This window comes from Callithrix jacchus, chromosome 4 (assembly GCF_049354715.1).
Source record: "Callithrix jacchus isolate 240 chromosome 4, calJac240_pri, whole genome shotgun sequence".
Taxonomy (NCBI): domain Eukaryota; kingdom Metazoa; phylum Chordata; class Mammalia; order Primates; family Cebidae; genus Callithrix; species Callithrix jacchus.
In genome coordinates, this window is record NC_133505.1 from 112,187,408 (window position 1) to 112,201,872 (window position 14,465).

Consider the following 14,465-nt stretch of genomic DNA (forward strand, 5'->3'; position numbering starts at 1 on the left):
TATATACGGTAATTCCACTTAGTCCAGCTGTAAATTTAAGTCTATTGTATTACTACAACATTGAAAGGCAGCCTTGCCCTTGCCCATGGAAGCTGAGCCTGTCTTTCAGATGTGTTTAGCAGAAAATCAAGGATTTTCAATTAGTTGGTTGGGAGGCCCTTGGAGAAACAGCCGCCCTGCCTAACCACCCATTGTCTATGGTTTCCGCTTGCTCCTTCCAAATGAGACAAATAAAGAGATTCTGTGCGTGGTCATTAACAGGCAAGCTTTGGTGGGGGCTTTGTTTTTAAATGGGGGCTTTATCTTATCCCTGCTGGTTAAGCCCCTCCATGTACTCCTCACCTGTCATAACTGTCATACATTTAATTCATCATGCTGGTGGACAGGAGCTGGCTGATCATGTCTAAATGGAAGCAGGGTGAGCTGTGAGGAGGGCTCGGTCAAGTCAGTCTTAGAACTTTACCCTCAAAGACGATTATCAGATTTTAATAAAGATTTGTAAAATAAGATTTTAATCAAGTAGGCAGTTTTGTGAAGGAAAATTTTCTGCTTCATGATTCTCCCATAGAGCAGGTTGGATTTTAGAAGCCAGCATTTCAAAAGATAGTACAACAAAATATGTTTAAAATTCTTGAATCCAAATTTAAAATATGATGGACATTCAGAAAAAAGCATTCTTCTGTTCCTTTCCTATCTAACTTTTTTCTAATTATATAAGTAATATTCATTCTTAAAGATTTGAAAAAATACAGAAAGGAAATCAATAGTATTTCTACCACCCAGTTCTAACTGATTAATATTTTATGTGTGTGTTTCTCATCTTTTTTTGTATAGATATACATAGATATACTTTACACCAAAAACGCTTACAGTAAGTAGTGTCAGTTACAGATCCAAGTATTTTCTTCATCATTATGTATCTACTGCAACTCTGTTCTTTATTACAAAATTATGATATGCTTATGGTAAAGTATTTGAACCACACCTGTGGACATTGTGTGCCAGGCCTTTTCCAGATGCTTCATGTGACTTAAAGTGATTTAGTCTTCACAACATCCCAGTGAACTTAGTGCTATTATTATCTCCATTTTGCTGATGAAGAATGAGAGACGTAGGGAAGGTAATTAACTTGCCTAAAGTCAGACAGCACGTAAATAGAGCCAAGATCTTAACCCAGGCAGGATGACCTCAGAGACAGTTCTCTCCACCACTGCTACAAACAGCCTCTAGAGTTTGCTTGGATAAATAATACATGTAACCAATTCCACATTGTTAATCATTTGCCTTGTTTCCAGTTTTTCAATATTATAAACAGTGCTTAAGGTAAAAAAAACTTAGTGGTTGCATTCAGTTACTTCCCTGAAATAAATTCCTGTAAATGTAATATCTATGTTAAAATGTTTGACTTTGGCTTTCCTTAAAAAGCTAAATGTAGAATTACCATATTGCCCAGCAATTCAACTACTAGATATGTACCCAAAAGAATTGACAACAAGGACTCAGATACTTATATGCCAGTGTTCATACCAGCATCATTCACAGTAGCCAAAACGTGGAAGCAACCCACGCGTCCCTCAACAGAAGGATGGAGAATCAAGAGGTGGTATACCCATTCAATGCAATATAAGCCATAAAAAAGACTGAAGCCTGATACATGCTAGATGTGGATGAAACCTGAAAACACTGTGCTAAGTAAAAAAAGCCAGACACGAAAGTTCAAATGCTGTATGATTCCACTTCTATGAGGTACCTAGAAAGGGCAGAATCAGATACAGAAGGTAGAATAGAGGTTGCCAGGGGCAGGGAAAGGGAGGAATGGGGAGGTATTGCTTAATAGAATCAGTGTTTCTGTTTTGAATGATTAAAAATTTTGGGAATAGTGGTGATGGTTGCATAACAGTGTGAATGTAATTAATACTACTGAGTTGTACACTTTAAAATGATTAAAATTGTAAACTTCTGTTTATATATGTTTTAAACCATAATAAAAATGTATATTTGGTAAAAGTTTAGAATATCTTCGGCTACAGCTTATTATTTAAAAAAATTCAAGGCAATGTATATATAATTTACTAAATTATACTTATTTTGCATAGGTAAATATACTCACATTGTTCAGCATTCTCAAGGTGCCAACAGGTATACAGTATACAGTGAAAACTCTACACACATTCCAACTACCCTGTTTTTTTTGTTTTTTGTTTTTGAGACAGAGTTTTGCTCTTGCTGCTCAGGCTGGAGTGCAGTGGTGTGATCTTGGCTCACTGCAACCTCTCTCTGCCTCCCAGGTTCAAGAGAGACTGCCTTAGTCTCCCTAGCAGCTGGGATTACCAGCAGATGCCACGGCACCCAGCTAAATGTTTGTAGTTTTAGTAGAGACGGGATTTCACCATGTTGGTCAGTCTGGTTTCAAACTCCTGACCTTAGGTGATCCGCCCGCCTCAGCCTACCAAGTCCTGGGATTACAGGTGTAAGCCACCATGCCTGGCCCACCCTGTTCCTTTCCTCAGAGTCGTGACTGTTCTCAGCTTCTTGTGTAGCCTTCCATATGTTTATCTGCGTGCAATATGTATATTCTCCTTCCTTCCTTTTCACATAAATTATAGTATCTTGTAAAGCATTTATTTAAATTTGTATTTATAGAAACTCTCCCACTTTGACTCATGCACTTTCCAAAAGCCTAGTCAAATTCTCCTTCTACCATCCACAGTCACACATGTGAATGTTGTTACCACAGGCTGTACTGAGCTGGGGTTCTGGGTCAAGAGATGGGCATCCTTGCCTGGACACACAGTGCACTCTTCCGAAGGGACCTTTTCAACTCTACATAGTGACAGCATCATGTCATCTGCAAAGAAAAGAGGACATACAGGCATTTTTCTTTCCTCACATAAGGAAATTATGTTATCCTCCCTAATTTGTTGAAAAGAGGCTATTTCTTTAGGAATTTGGGCTGTGAACATTCTCTATTTGGAGGCTATGGCATATCCCTCACCTTTGGCCATCGTTAGGTCAGCAAGGGGCAGAGGTGACTTCCTATCATTCACCCATCTGTGCCTGATGGTCTATCTAGTGGTGTGGGGTTGCAGAAAGGACACCAGGTTGTGGGGATAAAGACTTCAGATTGGCCATCAGCTCGACTGCCACTAGCCGTGCTTTTGGATGGTCACTTTGCCTCTCCTGTAAAGTAAAGGCTTCTGTAGGGACGCTTCTGGCATCTAGAGTCTACAAAGTGTTTAGTAGCTTAGCACAGGGTCCAATGAGTTAAAAAACTTAAAACACAGAGAGTTGAGAACAAATTCTGTAACTTGATTATGTATGACTCCAATAAAGTCTAGGTTAAAAGTACATAAAATAACAGTTCTTATAAAACCATAAACGAAGATGCTAAAACTGCCTGATGACACAGAGCTTTAAAAAAAAATCAAGTATATCAAAATCGTTTGTAGAATCATGCAACTCCAAAGTGGAGGTAAGAGTTAATAAATGAAAGCATCTTTAGCACTTAGGGGAGATATTATGGGCTTTTCCCTTTCAACAGCAATAGATACCTGGAACGTCCTTTTATAGCTGTATCTATCATGGAAAGAAAGCAAACTGGAATCTGAGAAAAGTGCTGGATTTGAAAATTCGGATGACAGCATCACTTCACTCTTCTATGGTTTGGCAGCCCTCTCTACTGCTCAGATAACATGGAGAAAGAGAGAACGAGTTTCTCAGATACTCCAAATGACACGTGCCAAACACGTGGAAGGTAAATCCCCTAATACAGTCTGTTCTTCCAGCATTCCCTGGCAGTCAGCCAAGCTAAATATTTCTGCTGGATAAAAAATGCACTCTCGTGTGCTCCACTGTTAACTGGTTGCCTGACTTCAGTGGAAGAGGTTGCTTCAGTGAGGAGAATGGGAAATAAAGAGTCGGTCTCCAGCACTCCGTGTGTGCGTTTTTCACCTTAAAAAAAATCTCTCTGCATTATTTGTGGCCTGTGATTGTGTTAACTTATGCTAGAAGGAAGGAAAAATTGGGAAATAGATTTAATGCAATTCTTCCTTCTCCCCTTCCACCACTTCTCCCTCAATTTGTTTTTGGTGATTACCTTTTCAGATTTCCTCAGTGGCTATAATTTTGTGTCTGTTGCATGTTTTTTAGCTAAATCAATTTTCAAAGGCTGTTACATTTGGTCAACTGAGAGGCCTAACATATGGACTAGTGGGTTTGTGTCAGATTGGGATTATCGTTAATTGAAATTTATGACAAAACTGCTGACATCGTTAAGACTAATTAGAGGAATAGAATTTGGAATCAACATTTCAGATACCCCCTTCTAATTGTTTTAGATGTCTTTTTCTTTACATAAAAGAGAGCACATTTGTAGTCATTTCAAAAAGAATACAAATGAAATTATACTACACTTTTGTATCTGCTTTTTTATCCAGTGATTTATCTCAAGCATTCTTTCATATTTTAAACTTTTTAAATGGCTGAATAGTACTTCTGTTGCCTTATCACAATCTATTTAATAATTTCTATAAATTTGAATATTCAGGTTGTTTCCAGTTTGTCATAATTGTATATAACATTGTAACTAACATGCTTATATAACTTTGCTCAAATTATTTCCCGTGGATATATGTTCATAAGTGTAATCATTTGGTCAAAGGTTATGAATCACTAAGGCTCTTGGTACATATAGATAACTTGCTTTTCAGAAAATTATATCAACCAAGTATAGTTTGTAAATATCTAGACATTTAAATTTAACCTAAAATTTCAAGAATTTCCATCTTCTTATATTTTCCTCTATGTAAATATTGGTAGTATTGTTAATATGTGATTAGTAACACTGTGGCATAGTGCCTTCTATCTTTCGTGCATTTGACAAACATACTAGGCTCTGACTGTGTGCTAGGCACCATGCCATACCCCAAAGATTGGCTTTGCTACTTTAAATATTTATTCTGAAGGCAATTTTCCAGACCGTTTCTTTGAACAACCATGATTTGTAATGATATGTTTGAACCATCTACATTAAGAATGCATCTCATTGGCCTGGTGCAGTGGCTCATGCCTATAATCCTAGCACTTTGGGAGGCCAAGACAGATGGATCATTTGAGGTCAGGAGTTCGAGACAAGCCTGGCCAACATGGTGAAACCCTGTCTCTACTAAAAATACAAAAAGTTAGCCAGGTGTGGTGGCGGGTGCCTGTAATCCCAACTACTTGTGGGGCTGAGGCAGGAGAATCACTTGAACCTGGGAAAAGGAGGTTGCAGTGAGCCAAGATCACACCATTATACTCCAGCCTGCAGGACAGAGTGAGACTCTGTCTCAAAAGAAAAGAATGTATCTTATGTCATCCATTCATGTTCTAATTCAGAGAATGATGAGAATTAGATGTATATGTTATACACACACACACACATACACACACACACACACACACACACACACACACACATATCTCCAATAAAAAATTAATACACGAAGATAACAATACTGATGCACTTCCCATAGAGTGTAGAATTTTGCATTGATTTTCTGGTATTGGGTATTGCATTGTTGTACCCATCCAAACACTTGGTGGTAGTTTCCTTTCCAAGGCACAGTATTCACTCATAACTGGAATTAGGGGCACAATCTATGGCTACAGACCCAAGCCAGCCTAAGTGACCCCTTTGAGTACAGAACTCATGTCCTTGGCCTCATTACCCCAGTTCTTTGTTAATCTCAGAGGCAGATTGTCTGTTATGTGGTATCAGTGCAAGCCGTATATTCAGAAGCCACTCCTGGGAATGTTCCACAACCACAGTATATTTTCTTTGCTTGGGAGGGAGGGTGGGTGACAGTTAAGGAAGACAGTATTTTAAGTGTAGATATCATCTAATTAAGTCAGGTAGTGGTTCCCCAACTTGACAAAACATTGAAACCACTTGAGGAACTTTGAAAAATAGTGGTGCCTGTCCCACCCTGACATTCTCAAGGTTCATTAATTGATTTGAGATGCAACCTGGACATCAGGATATTTAAAGTTGCCCAGGTTATTCTAGTCTGCAGCAGTTTGGGGACTATTTAAAGCATTTGTGAGGCCTATTTTAATGACCTACTATCAATGTGTTCCATTTTATGATGCCCTTGGCTGGGCTTTTGCAATTGTGTTTACACCAAGTCATAGACATTGATCTTCTTTACCTATGGTGAGGAAAAGATGTCCTTCGTACTTCTTAGCTATTTCACTGGGGGCAGGGAAAAAAGGAGAGAAATAAGGAAAAAAATTCACATTCTAAAATACAGCAACAACTAATTGAATGTGGAAATTGTTTTTTAAGGCTATTTTGGGGCATGCTATGTAGGATTTAAGCAGAATTCCAGATTGCAAATGAGGCAGCTCTGGGAATCTTGCCCTTCCCTGTCCTCTCTACGCTAAGGTGTGGCATGCAATTTGGTGTGCCTCACCTGAGACTAAAGTATCTCATATTCCCCAAGCACAAGTCTTGTATTTTATATCATAGAAGGGGGAAGACTAGAAGAAGAGAGAGAGAGAGAAAACAATTTCTTCTTTCTTCCCACAATTAGTTAGTCCCACAGTCTTTTCTCTATAACCCAGTTCTAATAAAACTCAAGACCTGGATAGCTGGATATCAGTGTTGCATTGGGAGGCTCTGCCCGGATGCCTGTGTGGCTTCTCCTGCTGTCTGCGGTGCTGCCTGTGTGGGGGAGCTGCAAGGCAACCTTCTAAAACCATCTACACTGTGAGCCCCGGGTAAATGAGAACAGAAACATGACATGGTGGATTGAGCTCTTCTCTGGAAAGAGGATGGTTTCAATACTCCTCATCCCACACAGACTTCCAGGGGTGCTTTGAAGGGAACCTTACGCCAGCAGGCCTTTGAGCTTCCCCGGATGACGTGGCCTATGTTGTGTACAGCTTTGACTCTGGTGGGCTGAGGAAGGGGAAGTAATGATGTTACAAGGGAGTAGCAGAAGGGCTGAGAACTGGCTGCTGGCTCTTCTCTTTACCATGTGGCAATTAACAGAGACAGACGTCCAAATCCTGGTGACAAATGAATTTGTTTGCCTGTACATATATGTATCACTCTAAACCCAGAGTACCTTTCAATTTCCTTTTTCTTTTCTTTTTTTTTTTCTTGAGACAGTCTCGCTTTGTCTCCCAGGCTGGAGTGTAATGGTGAGATCTCAGCTCACTGCAACCTCTGCCTCCCAGGTTCAAGCAATTCTCCTGCCTGTACATATATGTATCACTCTAAACCCAGAGTACCTTTCAATTTCCTTTTTCTTTTCTTTTTTTTTTTCTTGAGACAGTCTCGCTTTGTCTCCCAGGCTGGAGTGTAATGGTGAGATCTCAGCTCACTGCAACCTCTGCCTCCCAGGTTCAAGCAATTCTCCTACCTCAGCCTCCCAAGCTGGGATTGCAGATGCCCACGACCATTCCCAGCTAATTTTTGTATTTCTAGTAGAGACTGTGTTTCACTAAGTTGGCTCGGTTGGTCTCAAACCCCTGACCTCAGCTGATCCACTCACCTCGGCCTCGCAAAGTGCCGGGATTACAGGCATGAGCCACAGCACCTGGCCTCAATTTCCTTTTGATTAGGTATTAAGGGCAATACTGTATCATCGTATATCATATGATGTCTTCAATTTAAAAAATGTTCTGAATAATGATTAAGCCATTTATGTCTGTGCTCTCTCATCAGCTAGACAGCATTAAGGAACTATTATTTTTATTAATTGCTTTACTTAGGTAACATGTGGCTAAGTATTTTATTGTTTAAAAGTTATTTGTGATTTTAAAATTTATGTGAAAAGAGAAAAGATCACACTTTTTTGTAACTGATTTCAACAAGTGTATTTGTTGGAACCATGATGAGTCACAGCATATAGAATCCCAGGCCCAGTGACCAATGAGGAGGGAGGCCTGGCTGTAGTATTGACACTGATATAGGTCCCACATCTTCATCTGCATTCCTCAGAGACCAGGTGTGACTTTGGATACAGAATTTCTCAAATTTCAGAGAGGTGATACCGATGCCTATACCATCAGCGAGGTGTTCTTATTCAAATGTTAGGGTTTCTGCAGCAGAAAACAGGATAAAGATCCACATGAGTGGAGACCAAGACTACAGACAGCATCTGTGGGAGCCATGCAAAGTTTAGGGGGAGGGAAGGCCCAGGGGAAGGCTATAATTCAGAGTGATGGTTCTGGGAGCAGTGGTGATGATGAAAATGGCAAAGGAGTGAAACTGAAATTGGAGAAGGTAATTACAAAGCTGCTGTAGTATCTTAGTGGATGAAGTTGATCTATGGCAGTGGGAATAAAAAGTGCAACAACTTTCCATTTCCAGAGCTTTTTGGATTTTGGAATTGCAGATGAGATGTTGTAGGCCTATACTCGTAAATGAGCAACCAAAAGAAAATTACTTTCCCTGAGAGTCAATTTCTTCCTTTATGAAATTAAGAAATAAAATTTCTAGGGATTTTAATTTCCCATGTACCAAACAGTTGTGGGCTTCCCACTCAAGTTGCCAGTTGCATGTCGTGTAATAATTTTAAAATACACTACTCATGTAAGTTTGACCATTGCATTTTCTGATTTGCATGCTCCCCAAGGGTTGTTTGTATTTGTTCCCAAACTAGTTATAATTATGTAACTTAATTAAATATTATATAAATCAATGAAGTATAAGTATTAAGAGTTGTTTTAATGGAAACAACTCTTAATACTTATACTTCTTTGAGAGGCTTGGTAAATATTGGTTGAAAAATCCTATAATTGAAAGAGATGAAACAACTGTAGAATATTGGGGTGGGGGATGAGGGGGCATATAAATATCAGAGGGTCCTGGTGCAGTGGCTCACACCTGTGATCCCAGCACTTTGGGAGGCCAAGGCGGGCAGACCACTTGAGGCCAGGAGTTGGAGACCGGCTTGGTCAACTTGGCAAAACACCATCTGTACTAAAAATACAAAATTAGCCAGGTGTGCTGGTGTGCGCCTGTGTTCCCCAGCTACTCAAGAGGGTGAAGCCAGGAGACTTGCTTGAACCCGGGACGTGGAGGTTGTAGTGATCAGAGATCACAGCACTCCAGCCTGGGTGGGAAGGAAAGAAGAAAGGAAGGAAGGAGGGAGGGAGGGAGGGAGGGAAGGAAGGAGGGAGGAAGGGAGGGAGGGAGGGAAGGAAGAGAGGGAGGGAGGGAAGGAGGGAAGGAAGAGAGGGAGGGAGGGAAGGAAGGAAGGAACTGGGCATGAAGAGTCTAGTTGCTCTTCCCAAGGCTTTGGATCATCATAACACAAGTTGATTTGTGTTACCACTATTTCTTAATATATCAACATACCTTATATTTTGAAAATTTCTCTAAGACTGCGTTTCTATGAATTGAGCCATATTTTTAAAGCATTTGTTTCCAAAACAAACAGTTTTCGAAGATTCTCATTTTCCTATATTAGATTTCTGGGAGCTGTAATAGTTTAGCTATGGTTTTAGCTCTGATTCTTCATGAATTCTGTATATTTTGAGACAACTGTATATTTATTTCTGGTGACCTATAGCATTCAGAATAAAAACATTAATATTTAGCAACAGTAGCTTCTGGAGGAATCCAAGACATTTTTTAAAAGCTTTCTGTAGCCTTGTATTAACCATAAGTCCTTGGTTCTGATGTTCTCTTCCCTGGCCTTTAGGGGCTATTGTTTTTGTTTTCCTGTAGTTTTACCCTTATTTTTTTCACACAGTGAGAATTTTATAACTATCAGATACTTATCAGGATTTCTTTTTTAAAAAAATTTATTTATTTTACTCTAAGTTCTGGGGTACATGTGCAGATTGTGCAGGATTGTTACATAGGTATACACGTGCCATTGTGGTTTGCTGCATCCATTGCCCTGTCATCTACATTAGGTATTTCTCCTAATGCTATCCCTCCCCAATCCCTCCACCCCTGCTATTCCTCCCCTAGCCTCCCACCCCCCCAGGCCCTGGTGTGTGATGTTCCCCTCCCTGTGTTCATGTGTTCTCAATGTTCAACTCCCACTTATGAGTGAGAACATGTGGTATTTAGTTTTCTGTTCTTGTGTTAGTTTGCTGAGAATGATGGTTTCCAGTTTCATCTATGTCCCTGCAATCCCTTTTTATGGCTGCATAGTATTCCATGGTATATATGTGCCACATTTTCTTTATCCAGTCTATCATTGATGGGCATTTGGGTTGGTTCCAAGTCTTTGCTATTGTGAACAGTGCTGCAATAAACATACATGTGCATGTGTCTTTATAACAGAATGATTTATAATACTTTGGATATATACCCAGTAATGGAATTGCTGGGCCAAATGGTATTTCTATTTCTAGATTCTTAAGGAATCGCCACACTGTCTTTCACAATGGTTGAACTAATTTACACTCCCACCAACAGTGTAAAAGTGTCCTATTTCTTCACATCCTCTCCAGCATCTGTTATCTCCAGATATTTTTAATGATTGTTATTCTAACTGGCGTGAGGTGGTATCTCCATGTGGTTTTGATTTGCATTTCTCTAATGACCAGTGATGAGCTCATCAGTATTTCTAGTGGAAAGAAGACTATACTTTTAATAGAACGTAGACTTTCCCTTTTCAGGTAAAGGTGCAGCAAGCTTCTTTTTCTTTCTCTTCTTTTTTTTGAGAGTTGGGGTCCTGCTATGTTGCTCAGGCTGGTCGGGAACTCCTGCGCTCAAATGACCCTCCTGCCTTGGCCTCCAGAGTAGCTGGTACTACAGGCATGTGACACTGCACACAGCTGGGAAGCTTATTTTTCATCACCATACTCCTATGCCAAAATTAAGGAAGTTGGTATAAGATCGTCATAAAAATCACTACAGGTAAAAATTTTTAAAAATATACAATTTTTAAGGGCTGGGCGCAGTGGCTTACGCCTGTAATCCCAGCACTTTGGGAGGCCGAGGCGGGTGGATCAACAAGGTCAAGAGATTGAGACCATCCTGGTCAACATGGTGAAACCCCATCTCTACTAAAAATACAAAAAATAGGTGGGCATGGTGGCTCGTGCCTGTAATCCCACCTACTCAGGAGGCTGAGGCAGGAGAATTGCCTGAAACCAGGAGGCGGAGGTTGCCGTGAGCCGAGATCGCACCATTGCACTCCAGCCTGGGTAACAAGAGCGAAACTCTGTCTCAAAAAAAAGAAAAAACCATAATTTTTTTTTTTTCTTTGAGACAGGATCTGACTTTGTTGCCCAGCCTGGAGTGCAATAGCACGATATGTGCTCTCTGTAACCTCCACCTCCCAGGCTCAAGCCATCCTCCAGGCTCAAGCCATCCTCCAACCTCAGCCTCCCGAATAGCTGGGACCACAGGCATGTGCCACTACAGTTGGCTCATTTTTATATTTTTGTAGAGATGGGGTTTCATGATGTTGCCCAGGCTGGTCTCAAACTCCTGAACTCAAGGAATCCGCCCCCCTTTGCCTCCCAAAGTGCCGCGTCCCAAGGTGCTGGCATTACAGGCATGAGCCACTATACCCAGCCTGGTAAAATCAAATTAAAGTATATAAAACTCTAAATACATGATTACAATCTTAGGTGGCACTAATATTGAAGAATCAGCAAAATATCAGAATTATACTACATTTTGTGTACAGAAAGAATTTAGAGTGATAGTGCCTGTAAAAACTAGATTTGAAAGCATAGCATTTTTGTGGAGGTTTTTAGGGATAATGTTGGCTATGTTTACATCAGCCTTTATAAAACATGTAAGCTGTTACTTTATTAGTAGAAAAACTGAAGCATTTTTCTCTGAATAATTTAAAACTATATAGCACTAGAAAAAATAATCCCAATTTAAATTTATTAGATCTGAATTAATATTATGTGAGGTAGGCATACTGCTTAGTAAAATGTAATGTAATTTTAGACTATATTACTTAAGATGTACAACTGTTTCCTGCACACAAATGGATTATATGCAAAATGGTTGCATAACTTATTTATCTTCAACTACTCTGCACATCCTAAAACAATTTTGCAATCAGAATTCCGTCAGCCCACTGAGCAACAAGGAGTTTGTTTTGTTAATTGATCTAGTTAAAGCTAATTACTATGGGGTGGAGTGGCTGTGAAGGGGAGGAAGGGCCTAAGACTGACAGGAGAAAATTTTAGGAAGAAGTCCAGTGCCAGGATGTGCAGATGGCCGAGTGGACAAAAGCAGACTCCACAAGGACTGTATCAATCACTTTCACTTGGAAAATCCATTACGTTTGTTTTTAGGGGATGAACTTACTTTCAGATGCTGTTGTCAGAGGTAAGTTCTTCCCATCCCCATAAACACAAACACCTTAATGTTCTGTGGCTCCTGCCCTGGAACATGTTTTTTAAGTCCCATGGTAAAGGGACTAGAAAAAGAGAAAGTACATTCAGAGCCCACTACAGCACTCCCTTCACAGGTGGGAGCTGAGAGCCATTTTAATCGATTCATTCAGCACACATTAATCAACCATCGATCACACCCAACCATCCATCACACCTCGAGGCACCATGCTAAGGGCTGGGTTTTCAAAGATGCCTGTGATTGTGGGTAGCCTGGCAGGTAGAAGATCACAGAGGCAGATCATTGTTCAGTAGGATAAATCACAGGTAGAGTGTGAGCAAAAAAGTGGTATATGGAGGAAATGGAGCCCAAGGCTCCCTGTTTTCCATAGACACCACTTGAACTGGAAGCCGAATTGAACTGGAAGTCTGGGGCCATGCCTAGCACTGTCACTCATTATCCAGCAACTCTGTAGCAACACACATATTTCAGTAACCCAGGACTGTACATGGACTTCTTGGCTGTGCCTTTGCTTTTGGGGACTTCTGAAATTAAAAATGTTTCCAAGAATGTCTAAAGTCATATGAATGAATGTGGAAGTTTAATATACGTAAGTTTGAAGGATAATTTCACATGCTGTGTTTTCATTCCTAATGGCATTTTGGAAAAACCTTCTGTCTTCTGAAGAATGGCGGAACATCATCACCAGTGAAACCTTTCCTTGTCTGGCAGAACCTTTTTCTATTAATGTAAGCTAGTTGTTAATGAAACAGAGGTCAATAAGGAAATAAATCTTTGATTTGTTTAAATATCTTCTGCACAGAACGTCAAGACAAATGGGTGTCCCTTGTCTGAGGAGAGGAAGGCTTTGGGAGAACATTGAGTTAAGCAGTGAGGTAACTGTGATGAGATCTTTCTTTCTGGGAAAATGTGTTTACTTTTTTCACTGGTATTTATACTAGTTAATGTGTTGCTCCAGATAAATTTACTTCCGGCATCCATCTTTCAGCTTGTTCTCCTCTCTTGGGAGTTGACAAATGGTGTGTGTTTGACACGGTTTATCAGCTGAGTCCCTGCTGGGTGCTGCCAGAGGCTTGCTCAGACTACTGTGGAGAAAAAATGAATACGGTAAATTTGTATTTCTCGTCCCAAAGTCTAGAGGAGAGTGCATTGCTCAGGGACAGATTCAGACGGCTGTGAGGAGTTTTACCTCCTGGAACACATAAATTTTTAGTCCAAAATAGGCTCTGAATCTTTTCCTGGTGGGATCTCTGTAAAATTGAATAAAATGAGATCCAGTTTACAATTTCGTCAGGACAAAATTAAACCTCCCGGGTAACTGCTGTCATATCCTTGATACGATGAAAGTGCCTTACATTTGTGGAACACTGAAAAACATGTCCCCCCAAATGACAGCAATCTCAGAGACTGCTTCTTTTGATGGAGCAGGATAGCAGGCAGATGCCTTCTTTGTGTTGTATCAATGCTTTTGAATTTAACATTCATTCACATTAATGCAAAGGGAATAAACTTAAGTTAAACAGTATGGCTGGGCGTAGTGGCTCATGCCTGTAATCCCAGCACACTCTGGGAGGCTGAGGTGGGCAGATCACCTGAGCCCAAGAATTTGAGGCCAGCCTGGGCAACATGATGAAACACTCTCTATCAAAAATACAAAAATTGGCTGGGCATGGTGGTGGGTGCCTCTAGTCCTAGCTACACAGGAGGCTGAGGTGGGAGGATCACCTGCACCCAGGAGGCTATGGTGAGCCATGATTGTGCCACTGTACTTCAGCCTGTGTGACAGAGTGAGACCCTGTCTCAGAAAAGAAATAAAAAATAAAACAGCTTGAGGGCCTTGAGTGGATCATTTGGGGGTCTCTGGAAGTTAAAGTTTTATTTTTTAAAAAACTTATTATTATTTTTTGAGACAGAGTCTCACTCTGTCGTCCAGCTGGAGTGTAGTGGCATAATCTCAACTCACTGCAACCTCTGCCTCTCAGGTACAAGCGATTCTCCTGTCTCAGCCTCCTAAGTAGCTGGGACCACAAGCGCCTGCCACCACACCCAGCTAATTTTTGTATTTTTAGTAGAGACAGGGTTTCACCATGTTGGCGAGGCTGGTTTTGAGCTCCTGACCTCAGGTGATCCACCC

At 40.5% G+C, this 14,465-nt stretch overlaps 1 protein-coding gene across 1 annotated transcript in view; it reads right to left on the bottom strand.

Moving 5' to 3' along the window:
- Positions 1-495: 495 nt before the first annotated feature.
- The window catches only part of ATG5 (autophagy related 5), a 277,829-nt gene continuing 263,859 nt past the window's right edge, over positions 496-14,465 (bottom strand). Inside the window, exon 9 of the mRNA XM_078369889.1 lies at positions 496-2,848. The gene's annotated coding sequence lies outside the window, so the exon portion shown is untranslated. The remainder of the gene's footprint in view (positions 2,849-14,465) is intronic.